The sequence below is a fragment of the Alligator mississippiensis genome, chromosome 1, assembly GCF_030867095.1.
Source record: "Alligator mississippiensis isolate rAllMis1 chromosome 1, rAllMis1, whole genome shotgun sequence".
In the NCBI taxonomy this organism is placed as follows: domain Eukaryota; kingdom Metazoa; phylum Chordata; order Crocodylia; family Alligatoridae; genus Alligator; species Alligator mississippiensis.
In genome coordinates, this window is record NC_081824.1 from 345,177,156 (window position 1) to 345,187,522 (window position 10,367).

The following is a 10,367-nucleotide window of genomic DNA, read 5'->3' on the forward strand; positions in this document are numbered from 1 at the left end:
CTCTGCTATAGTGGAGCTATCAAAAACATACAGGTGTGCACCCGTAAGAATGGCTCCTGTCTGCTACCAGAAGCTCTGACTGCAAGGTTTCTGAGGAAAGAGATTCTTTTCTTCTCTTTCCTTTTTTTTAACATTTAGCTTTTGATGGCATTTAATTGAATCTTGGCATTGGGATGTTAATTCAATGCAAATAAATTACATCCATACATGATGATGCCTGAGATTTTAATATCAAGCATTTACAATCTCTGCAGCGATTGTACCTTAGATATCTTGCATGGCTAAATTATTCTTACGTTCTGTCATATGTTTAACATATTCAATATGCTAGGTAACTGTGAAAATAAGAATGACTCATAATTTCAACTATGTAAGCTTATCTGCAATTCATGGGTGAGACCTGTCTTCTCCCTCTTGTCTGGTTTTAAACATGAGCATTTGACAAGTAAGTGGGGAAGTGGGTATGAGTTGCAAGACATGGAGAGCATTTATGAGAGAAATGAGGAGGAGGAAAAAGCCATCTGCTTATTTCTTCTTTTTCAGTCATGCCTTCAGTTTTTGGAAGGAGCTATGTGCAAAGCCCTGTCACTCTGATGTGTAGGAAGCAATTTGAGGTGTCTACAGTGGTCTTTGTGAGGATTTTAGTTGAAAAACAGGACTTCACTACACACAGGCACCATGACCATGTCTGGTGAGGTGATGCAGAGCATTACAGGTGCATCAAATCTGAACGAGTTCTAACTATTCTTGCTGTGGTAGTTCAAGCGAGCTGTTGATCTGCTATTTGGCAGGAGGTCATGTCATGTCACACCACAGCATGTTTGAAAAGCATGCTTAACCCTTTGCTGTTAAGGAGAAAGTTTGAACCTTAGAGTCAAATTGGTTGTACTGTTCCGTGACTTGAATTACAATCCTTAGTTCATTTTGGGCAGGGGTCTTTGAACTAATATGCTCCAATTAAAACAGTTGGAAAGGATAATATTGCTGTGCTGAGCCTTTCTTCAGATGTGGTTACCAGCATGCTTGTTACTTCTTACATTTACATTTTCAAATGCATGTTTTTGGTATATTTTTAAAAATACTGCAAATTTCTATTTTAATAACTTTGTACAATGACACTCTTTTTAGTTCTGATATTGTTTCTTTGGAAGATAATTATAGCTACTTAACTCTAGCTAACTTCTGTGCTTTTCTTTTTGCTATACAGTAGCTTAAAAATAATTTACATGTGTAGAGGTATGACATCAATGCTTTAAATAACCCTCTGCTTGGTACTTAGATGTACGCTCACAAAAATAGCTTGTGTGAGTTCTTTACATTGCAGAAGGGACGGGCTTGAACTGCAACTTGGGTCTTGGTTCTGGAAGTCCCAAAATAACCAGGGCTAAGTACAGACAGTCAAAACGCCCAAGGCTGAATTGATTCAATCTTTGCAGGTTAGTCTAAGCTGTGTAGATTGAACCAATAAGCAAGTGAACAGACATTCACTTTTGATTCCAGAAATGCAGCTGCACATTTCTGAGATCAAATGCATTGATTCCAGAATCAATGGGATCAATTGATTTCCTGGTACAGGCCAGAAGCTGGGGGGAGTCACTAGAGCATGCCTCTCTGCTTGGCTGGAGCAGACAGCTTAGGCCACGGCTAGCCCACCCATCCTGAGTGGCAGGGAAGGGGGTGTTTACAGGGGAGATGCAAAGCATTCTGGGATGCTGGGAGATTGTAAATTAACTTGAATTTGGAGGGAATCTGGGACAGAAGTTCAATGAAACTATTTAACCTGAATCAGTTAAGTCTGATATTACATCCATCCAGGTTTATCTTAAACCAGTTTAGACCATTTTGAAAGCAGTTTAAGTGCACTGAACTTCTGTTGTGTTCCAGATTTGAACCAGTTTCCAAGCACTTCTACCAGTTTGTGTAATTTCTGTCCCTAGCCAAGATGCTCAGTTCCCAGGTTTTCCTTTGGCTGGAGACAGTACCAAACACCATAATTTGGAGCTAAGCTTAGATTCTGATGCTGTCTTGATTTTGGGGTTGCTCAGGATCGCAGTTTGGGCTCATGTAGAATAAATTTCTGTATAATTACATAATTGATGCAGTAAAACTTTTGTGACTGTAGTAGTGTTAAAGTGATGTTGTATTAAGTCACATGTTGTGCTGATGCTGTGAGACTTGAATAAAATAACAGACCCAAATTTAGTAAGTGATTTTGATCAATTGCAATAAGCTGTTTTGTCAGCTGGAATTTTTTTAATTTGGGAACATTTTTCAGGCACAGTGAAAGAAAGTTTGGCATCAGTGAAGTGAACAGCGTGTGATGCAGGAGGTAAGGGAGAGGAGGGAACAAGCATCTAAAAATGGAGCTAGCCAAATAGCAGTGTTTTGCACCAACAGATGGGTACCAGCTGCTATTGTCTTGCCAAGACACAAAGATATACTGTCTGAATGGGGTGAAAAGAATGTACTTTATCACAGTAGTGCTAACTCTGCATGGTGAATAAAAAAACTTTAAAAATACACAAAACCCTGGTTGGGTTATTTAAATGAACACGGTCAATTTGCTCAAAAGTGTTCATTTGCCCAAAATGTGTGAGCTGACAAAATGAAACCAGGTAGAAAGTTATCTTTAGGTAGGGCTGCTGGAAAAAAACAAAACTTTAAAAAAGTACAGAGCAACACTAAATGAATATTTATTATGGCTCACAGATGGGAAAGGAAGCTATTATTTTTAGAGTTGATTGCAAAAATGATACATGAGCTTTTTTTGCTGAATTTTTAAGTTTTGGTTAAACTTTTTGAAATAAAACTAGCTCTGGATCTGTTCACACTTGGAAAAATCTGATTAGCTTTATTTATTCATTTGTGGAAGGAAGAGTCCTTTTAAAAATGGGGATGAAATTGAAGGCAGAAATATATTTAAAAGTGAACTGGACTTTGCAGTATGTCTGCTACTTTTTTCTCGCGTACAGCCTGGGTTGTGATGCCATTAGAAGAAGTCATATGTTCTTTTAATTGATTTCTATATGTATCATTATTAATAAAACTCACTATTGCCACCTCACAATTTTTAAAAGTCTAACGATGTCTGAAAGCTCCAGCCCTTTGGGGCAAGTGATAATGTGAGAATACAAAAATAGAAAAATAAAATAAAAATATTTTAAATTGCAGAGATGTTCAGAATTGTGATATGAGTGCTCAAGACCCAAATGCAAATAGATAACTGGATTATACCATTTATATTAAAAATATTGTGCTTTGGAAGGTAGTCACAGTAGAGAGGGATTGACTCATGAGTTGATGGTTTTGATAAAAAGAACTAATAACCAGCTCAACGTTGTACATAGATTAGACCTTCTAATATTGTGAACTGATCATACTAATTTCAGGTTTAGCTAATGATATTTCATAACATTGTTCTTTCCTATCATTTCTAAAACACCGCTGCCAGCTGTGACATGTATTTCTCAAGCTGGCACGTACATATAGCTATTCTGGTTGCTTTTGAATTTGGAACAACTGTTAAGCAAACCTTCCATGTTGCAATATGCACAGAGTCCTTCAGCAAAGTATTCTCATTTTTGTCACATCCTGAAATGCATTGGGTTTCCAGTAGATTAGCTATTTTCCTAATGTTTGCAAATGGAATATTGTTTTTACACAATTTTAGAAGCACTATTGCAAGCACCAATGGTCTGGGTTGAATCTGCAGTAAACAACATTTTTCCATTAACATCAACTACTGTTTCTTATTGAATGTTAAAATGTTCCTTTACTTGTGATTCTTCAGAGGATTTGATGCATCCAGGGATAATCCATAAATCCATACAAACTCAGCAAATAGAGCTCTGGTATATTCTATAAATGCAGTTCCTGGTCATTTGTAGGCAAAGCAAGAATATGGATATAGAACTGTTTTATAATGGAGGAGCATAAATCATGTCTAATGGAATAATAAATAATTTAAGCCATGTTTTAAGGTGCTGTACCTCATAAAATGCAAAGACAGTTGAGGGCATTTATCCCACAGCCCTCTATTTGTGACAGTGAATGTGAATGTGCAATTAACTCTGTACTATGGTACTGCCATTTGCTGATGGAAGCATGTCTAAAGAAAATTCTGATGACTTGCCTATTCTTTTCTGGCCACCCCATTCTTCTGTGTTGCTGATTTTACCTTCCATTGAGCTGATTCAACTTGCTGAAGAATCAAACAACTCAGTCCTCCCAAGCGCATTGGGCTCTATTCTGCTCAAGAGAACCACAAATTCAGATTTGTAAGAGCCAGCAACGGGAAGTCCTTGGGAATGTGGTAATTCTTCTGAGACAGAACAGATCAAGTGCAATCTGGGACAGCCCCGGGGGCAAATAGATTAATGATTGTTTACACAGGCACTGTCCAAATCAAGATAAGTCACGAGCACTCATTTCACAACTCTTTCTACTGAATGTGGAAATTAATTGGATGTTTTTTCGTCCTCTGGGTGCCTTGTCTTTCACCTAGAAAACTTGATAATGGGGCCTAAGTTCCAGCATGGTGAAAGTTTTGCACTAAATGAATTCTAGGAATGAATCTTAACAAATTGCCATAACCTAGTTTTAGGCTTGAGAATATTGAGCTCTCCTCTTTTTAGGGAGGGCATGACTGTACTTTCATAGTGCTACAACTTTTTGTGGAGGGTATGAAGTGTTCCATAAGAACTGTTGCTGAAGTGGTCCATATAAACCTCAGTATGGTTCCATGGTCACATATGTGTTGCCTTTTATCTTTGCAACCAAATAGCATTGTGGTCTATTGGGGGATAACCACTCTCCTGGTGTGCTGCTTATTTTCATCACCACCTTGCTCTGATACTAGTCTTTCTGGATTCAAATCTTTTCCCTATTTGACATAAAAGTGATTATCGTCACTAGATGGCAGCATCTACTTCTTACCCTTCTGACTAGATGAGCCTTTGTCATTACAATATTTTCTTTCCCTAAATTTTATATTTTATTATTGGTTTCCCTCTCAACATTTCTTTTTGGATCTTTTAAGCCAGTGAATACTTTTGTGAATGCTATGCAGGACATGTCATGATAGAAACCCAAATCAGTTTCTTTAGGTGCCATGTAGAATTGGCAAACATCACTGGCCACCTAATCAAAATGGGCACTGTGGTATCTAGTCTGAGAGTTTCCATTCAGTTTTCAAAAAGACTAGTTAACTGTAACTCAGACTGAAGTTAAAAGTTTCCAAACAGTATTGCAGTATGATTCTGCTATTACATGGTTAATTTAAGTTCCCCTTTTTGTTTAGTTCCCAGAACTCTGGAGCAGATTTGAGTTGTTCCACGTCCCACGAAGTGTGGTGACTCTGGAAAGTCTCCTTGTGAGCATTTGTGGTGTGTGAAATGTAACCAACATCCTGATTTTCAGAGATGACAACCCCCTTTGACCTCCTCAGAAAGTTAAGTGCTTTAGCTACTTGGCACTTCGAATATTAAGCCAATATTCAATATTCTCTCTTTCTCCAAAGGTTTGCCAGCAGCCTGATAGCTTTCTATTAAGCAGTTCATTGGTTTTCTTTTTTTCCCCATGTTTTCACCTCCTTTCTAGATGGAATTCCTGTATCGTGCAAGTTATACCTCATCTTCAGCGTAGGCTTCCGTCATATTGCAACTTCCTTGCTTCATCCCTTAGTGGAGTAATTGTTAAGTAAAGAGCAGGTAAGGAAGTGACCCAATATGTACCTGAGCTTGATTAGCATCATCTGAGTAAAGTAATTAGCAATTAATGGGCTACTGACTGGTGCAATGTTATTGTGAAAAGACTCTATCATCCTCCACTTCTTTTCCTTTGTTAATTGCAATTATACTAATGGCTTCTGACAGAATAGAGTCAAATTCCCTCTAGCAGATTGTAGAGACTATATTTTGCAGCATTTGTAAGCTGACATGACTCTTGAATCTGCTTAACAGAAGCCCCAAAAGAAGCTGAACTGCACCACTAGGTCAGACTGGAGAAGTCACTGTTACTTTATTTCAGGCTACCTGCCATTTATTTCCGGTTTGAAAAAAAAGAACTAGACTAACATCCATTTTTTTTCCCAAAGTGTGGGCACCTTGAGTTGCTTTAGATGCCTCTGGCACAATAGATGAATTCTTTTTAAAGCCAAATGCTAGAGAACTGAGTAAGCTAGAAAAGCCGTGGGCCCTATGCCTTCCACAATTTTGAATAGTTTGGACCTCATCACATTGGCTCAGGGTAATATACAAGTTGATTATTAATGTAGGTGAAAAAATGAACTGGGAACATAAGCCACCTTCATCACAAGCAAGCATATGATTTTCCCTCGGTGTTCTTATTTAGGAGCTTTGTCCTTTGTCTCCTAGCAGTAAAATGGAAGATATTGGAATTTTCTTTCATCTCGGGCTGACTTGGTCCTTTTGCCTCTTTGTAGAAAGATAAAATTTTCACATAGAAATGAATCATTTACAGCATTACTGCTGACCAAAGTCATATACATTATGATATTTCCTGCCTTGGTAATCCCACCAACCACCCCACACACACTTGACTCAACTCCATTGTTCTAAATCCCTTTTGTGTAATCAGAGAAGTGAAAATCCTCATGAAAACTGCTGACTCGGTTCATGTGTTCTGCATTTAGCTAAAGCAATTGTCAGTTGGAATGGAATGGCCTCAGAATCCACAGCATCTGACTACTTAAGGGCAAATGCAAGGGAATCCGAGAACGCAAGACAATTTAAAAATGTGAGTATCAAGCCTGTCCTTTAGTTCCTCCACTGGCTCCCAGTTTAAGGTCTTGGTCTAATCTTCAAACCTAATAATGGAGCAAGTCCAATCAACATTAGAAACTGCATTTCAATCTAAGATCCACGTTCCTCTGAGACTATGCAGATCACAGTGCTCAGGCTAAAGTGTGTGGAAGACAGAGTCAAACAATGAAAAAGCTGCTAGTTAAAGGCATTCTACTACAGAGGAAATTTTCAGAGGAAATTGGCTGAATAGAGTGCAGTTGTCTTCAGAAAAGATTTCCCCTTTGAAAAAGTTTTCTACCAGACCCAGAGGTATTTGTTATCATTACAACTTCCTTTTCCCCTCTATCCTCTCAAGAAAAAACAATCAAACCAACTCCTCTGCTAGGGATTTCACTATTTCTCCTCTGTGTTGTATGGAAGAGTCTCCGATACTATTGTGATGAGCAACAGAAGAAACAGATCAATCGGTTTAAAAAAAAAAAAAAAAGACCAATCTACTAAATATTGCAAAAGAACATGAAAACTAATAACATATCTGCCTAAGTGTACTGTATTCTATTGCATGATTGGAGAGATTTTTCCCTGACTCAGTCTGGTTTCATGGGCCTGGCATTAAAAGTTTAATCCTGCTGTCATACAAGGAAGCAACTGGAATTTAATAGCTTGGTGTTAGACTACATAAGAATGACATATTACTAGACTAGCAGCTCAGTAAGACTATAATTCTAATAAGACCATAGGTTCCTGTAGCGATACTTGCACAGATATCTAGTCTGGGTTAATAGTGTTCAAACTGAGAAGCAGGGCCTTGAGCCCTGGGGCAGTGTCCCCCTTCTCCACCCTAGCCCGTGCATTCCTCTGCCCCTGAAACTGTTTCTCCATGTGCTATAGTTGTTTGTCTTTAGCTTCCAGCCATTGATCCTTATTACGTCTTTCTTCGTTAGGTTGAAGAACGCTTTGGTATTTTGCATCTTTTCTCCATTGACTTATACCCTTTGAAGTTCTCTCAATTTTCTTTTTGATAAATTAAGCAGGAGAAGCTAGATATATTTCACCATCAGGCATTTTCTTGAGCACCCAAATCATTCTTTCAGTTCTCTTCACTTAACTCAATTTTTAATGTCTTTAAAATGTGGACACCAGGCTCTAGAATATTTTAGTCCTATTTATGTATCTCACCAAAATCACCTCCCTACTTCTGGTCGCTGTTCCAAGCCAAATCTGCATTGTACTGGGAGATCACAACCAGAGAGGGCCTGCATTCTTTGTTTCTGAGATGCACAGCTTTCATTTTAGCTGTATTAAAATACATTTGTTTGAATGGACTCAATTTGGCTGTCTTGCCTAACACCATGACTGGGCCTTTTTCCTTATTACTTAGCATTATGCTGCTCTTTGTGTTATTCAGTGTTCTTATTTTTACTTCAAAATCATAGAAATAGCATTGGACCTATTGCCAGTGCCTACAGAATCCCATTAGAATCACTCCCATCTGGTTATGATTTCTCACTGATAACAACTTCGTAAAATCTGCCAGTTCGCAAGCCTTAAATTTCTTTAATGTGCACTAATTATAACACTAAAAACCTTTGTGGGTCCTCCTCAAATGACCTATAAAAATCTAGCTATGTTAAGCACGGAGCTGGAAGAAGTATTTTCTTTATAGTTTTTCCTTATCTTGAATGAAGTCTTGCCATTGATTTGGTTTCTATCATCTAGTATATACCAAATGTTTGACCACAACTTCTTGGTTTAGATCCGTAGCACTGAGGTGCTCTTTCAGCTAAGCAGTACTTAGCTTCCATAATCAGCTGATGAGAGGTGCATTCAGTTCAGCATAGTACACAGATGGAATCACTTATTCAATTTAAAAAAGCAATTTTGGGTCCTAAACAATGGAATATTTTCAAGTAGACTCAGCCTCCTCCTGCTGTCTCCCAAAAAGAAGGTTAAATCATTTTATTTTCACATATTTTAAATAAAACCTTTTGTGTTTTGTTTTAAAACAGTGTCATTTTGAAACTTACCTGAATATATTTCCAAAAAACTAAAATCAAGCATAGAAACACTTTCCTTTTCCCCCCACCCAGAAAAAAACAAAAACCTCCACACTCAAGCCCCAAATAAAATAAATCATTTGATTTTGTGTTGAATAAAACATTTGGTCAATGGACTGAAAACTCTATCATTTTCATAGCTCTATTTTAGGCTGACACCTGCAGACAAGCCCAATTTAACTCTGCAGTAAAGACCTACCCTGCAGTGACTCAGTGACAAATTTGGACATAGAACCCAGGATTCCTGGGGTCCTGTGCATGAATAGCTCAGTGATAGTTCTTTGTCTCTTCCTTTACTTACCTAGAAAAATGGATTTTATCCTAAACCTAGAGTCCATGGGCACTTGTACATGTGATGGAAATTGCCTGTTTGTATGGCTTAATTGTGCTACACTTTACATGTATGTGGGTTTTTGTGATATTTAAATGAGTTTGTTAAATTACAAACTGAATCACATCCCGATGTATTTTAATTTGTACTGACACACATTGTGACAATGCAGCCATCAATCTGTCACATGTACATGGTAATTCACTGAATGACATGTAATGAGCCCCTTTGTCCACCAGGTGTCGCTTCGGTTTGCAGGTATTTGTGTGTAGCGGATGGTTTAGGACACCAGTGGATGTTTCAGGGCACAGCCTGACATGAATCAATCTTCTGCTGACCTGTTATTAGTATGTTATTAAACAAAATTCCAAGAAATCTATCTGCGGTTATTTTGCTTAGTGTGGTAGGTGTTTTAAGGGCCCCAAGGTGTGGTGGGAGGTTGCGGATCAGGGTGATCCTGGGCCTTTTTGGAGATCGATCAGCCTTGGTTGTATGCACTCCCTTATGTAGGATAGTGTGGTGCATGCTGCTAATTAATAACCACTTGGCTGCTTTATGTGGGCTCCTGAGAGTGGTTTCATTTGGTGTTAAAAGCAACAAGTGTGTGCCCGGTCCCAGGGTTGCAGGTTCTAGCCTGTAGGCATCATCACATTTTTTTTGTTTTGTTTTGCAGGCAGCCCCCCTGAAGACTACCTGCAGGTTACCAGGATGGACATGAGCTGACAGCACAGTCAGACCCATGTGGCCTTCTGGCAGTAGACAGCCCCAGGAAGCTGCCGCTACCTGCGTGGACCCCTGCGCCTGCCCTGAACAGCCAGGATGTCCATCTGGGCCATGCTGCTCCTGGCTCCCCAGGGGGCCTCTGTTTGCCAGGGGCCCCGTCAGCCCTTAATCTGCTCTGGTTAATGCAAGGAATCAATAAACACTTGGCCACCTTGTGGGCTGCTGAGAGCCGTTTCATTTGCCGTTAAAAGCAACAAGCAGGTGCCTGGTCCCAGGATTGCAAGTTCTAGCCTGCAGGCATCATAAGTTTTTTTTTTTTTTTTTTTTTTTAATTTTGTGCAGGCACCCTGCCCCTCCCCCAAAGCTGACCTGCAGTTTTACCAGGGTGGACACGAGCTGAAAGCACAGACCTATGGGGCCTCCTTGCAGGAGACAGCCCTGGGAAGCCACTGCCACCTGCATGGACCCCTGTGCCCTTCTCCGGATGCTGGT

General features: G+C 39.2%; 1 long non-coding RNA gene across 1 annotated transcript; it reads left to right on the forward strand.

Annotated features, from left to right (window-relative positions):
* Positions 1-4,394: 4,394 nt before the first annotated feature.
* On the forward strand, positions 4,395-10,090 carry LOC109282587 (uncharacterized). Its single transcript, XR_002089609.2, has 3 exons — positions 4,395-5,708; positions 6,653-6,756; positions 9,826-10,090. It is a non-coding gene; the product is annotated as an uncharacterized LOC109282587 (long non-coding RNA).
* Positions 10,091-10,367: the final 277 nt, after the last annotated feature.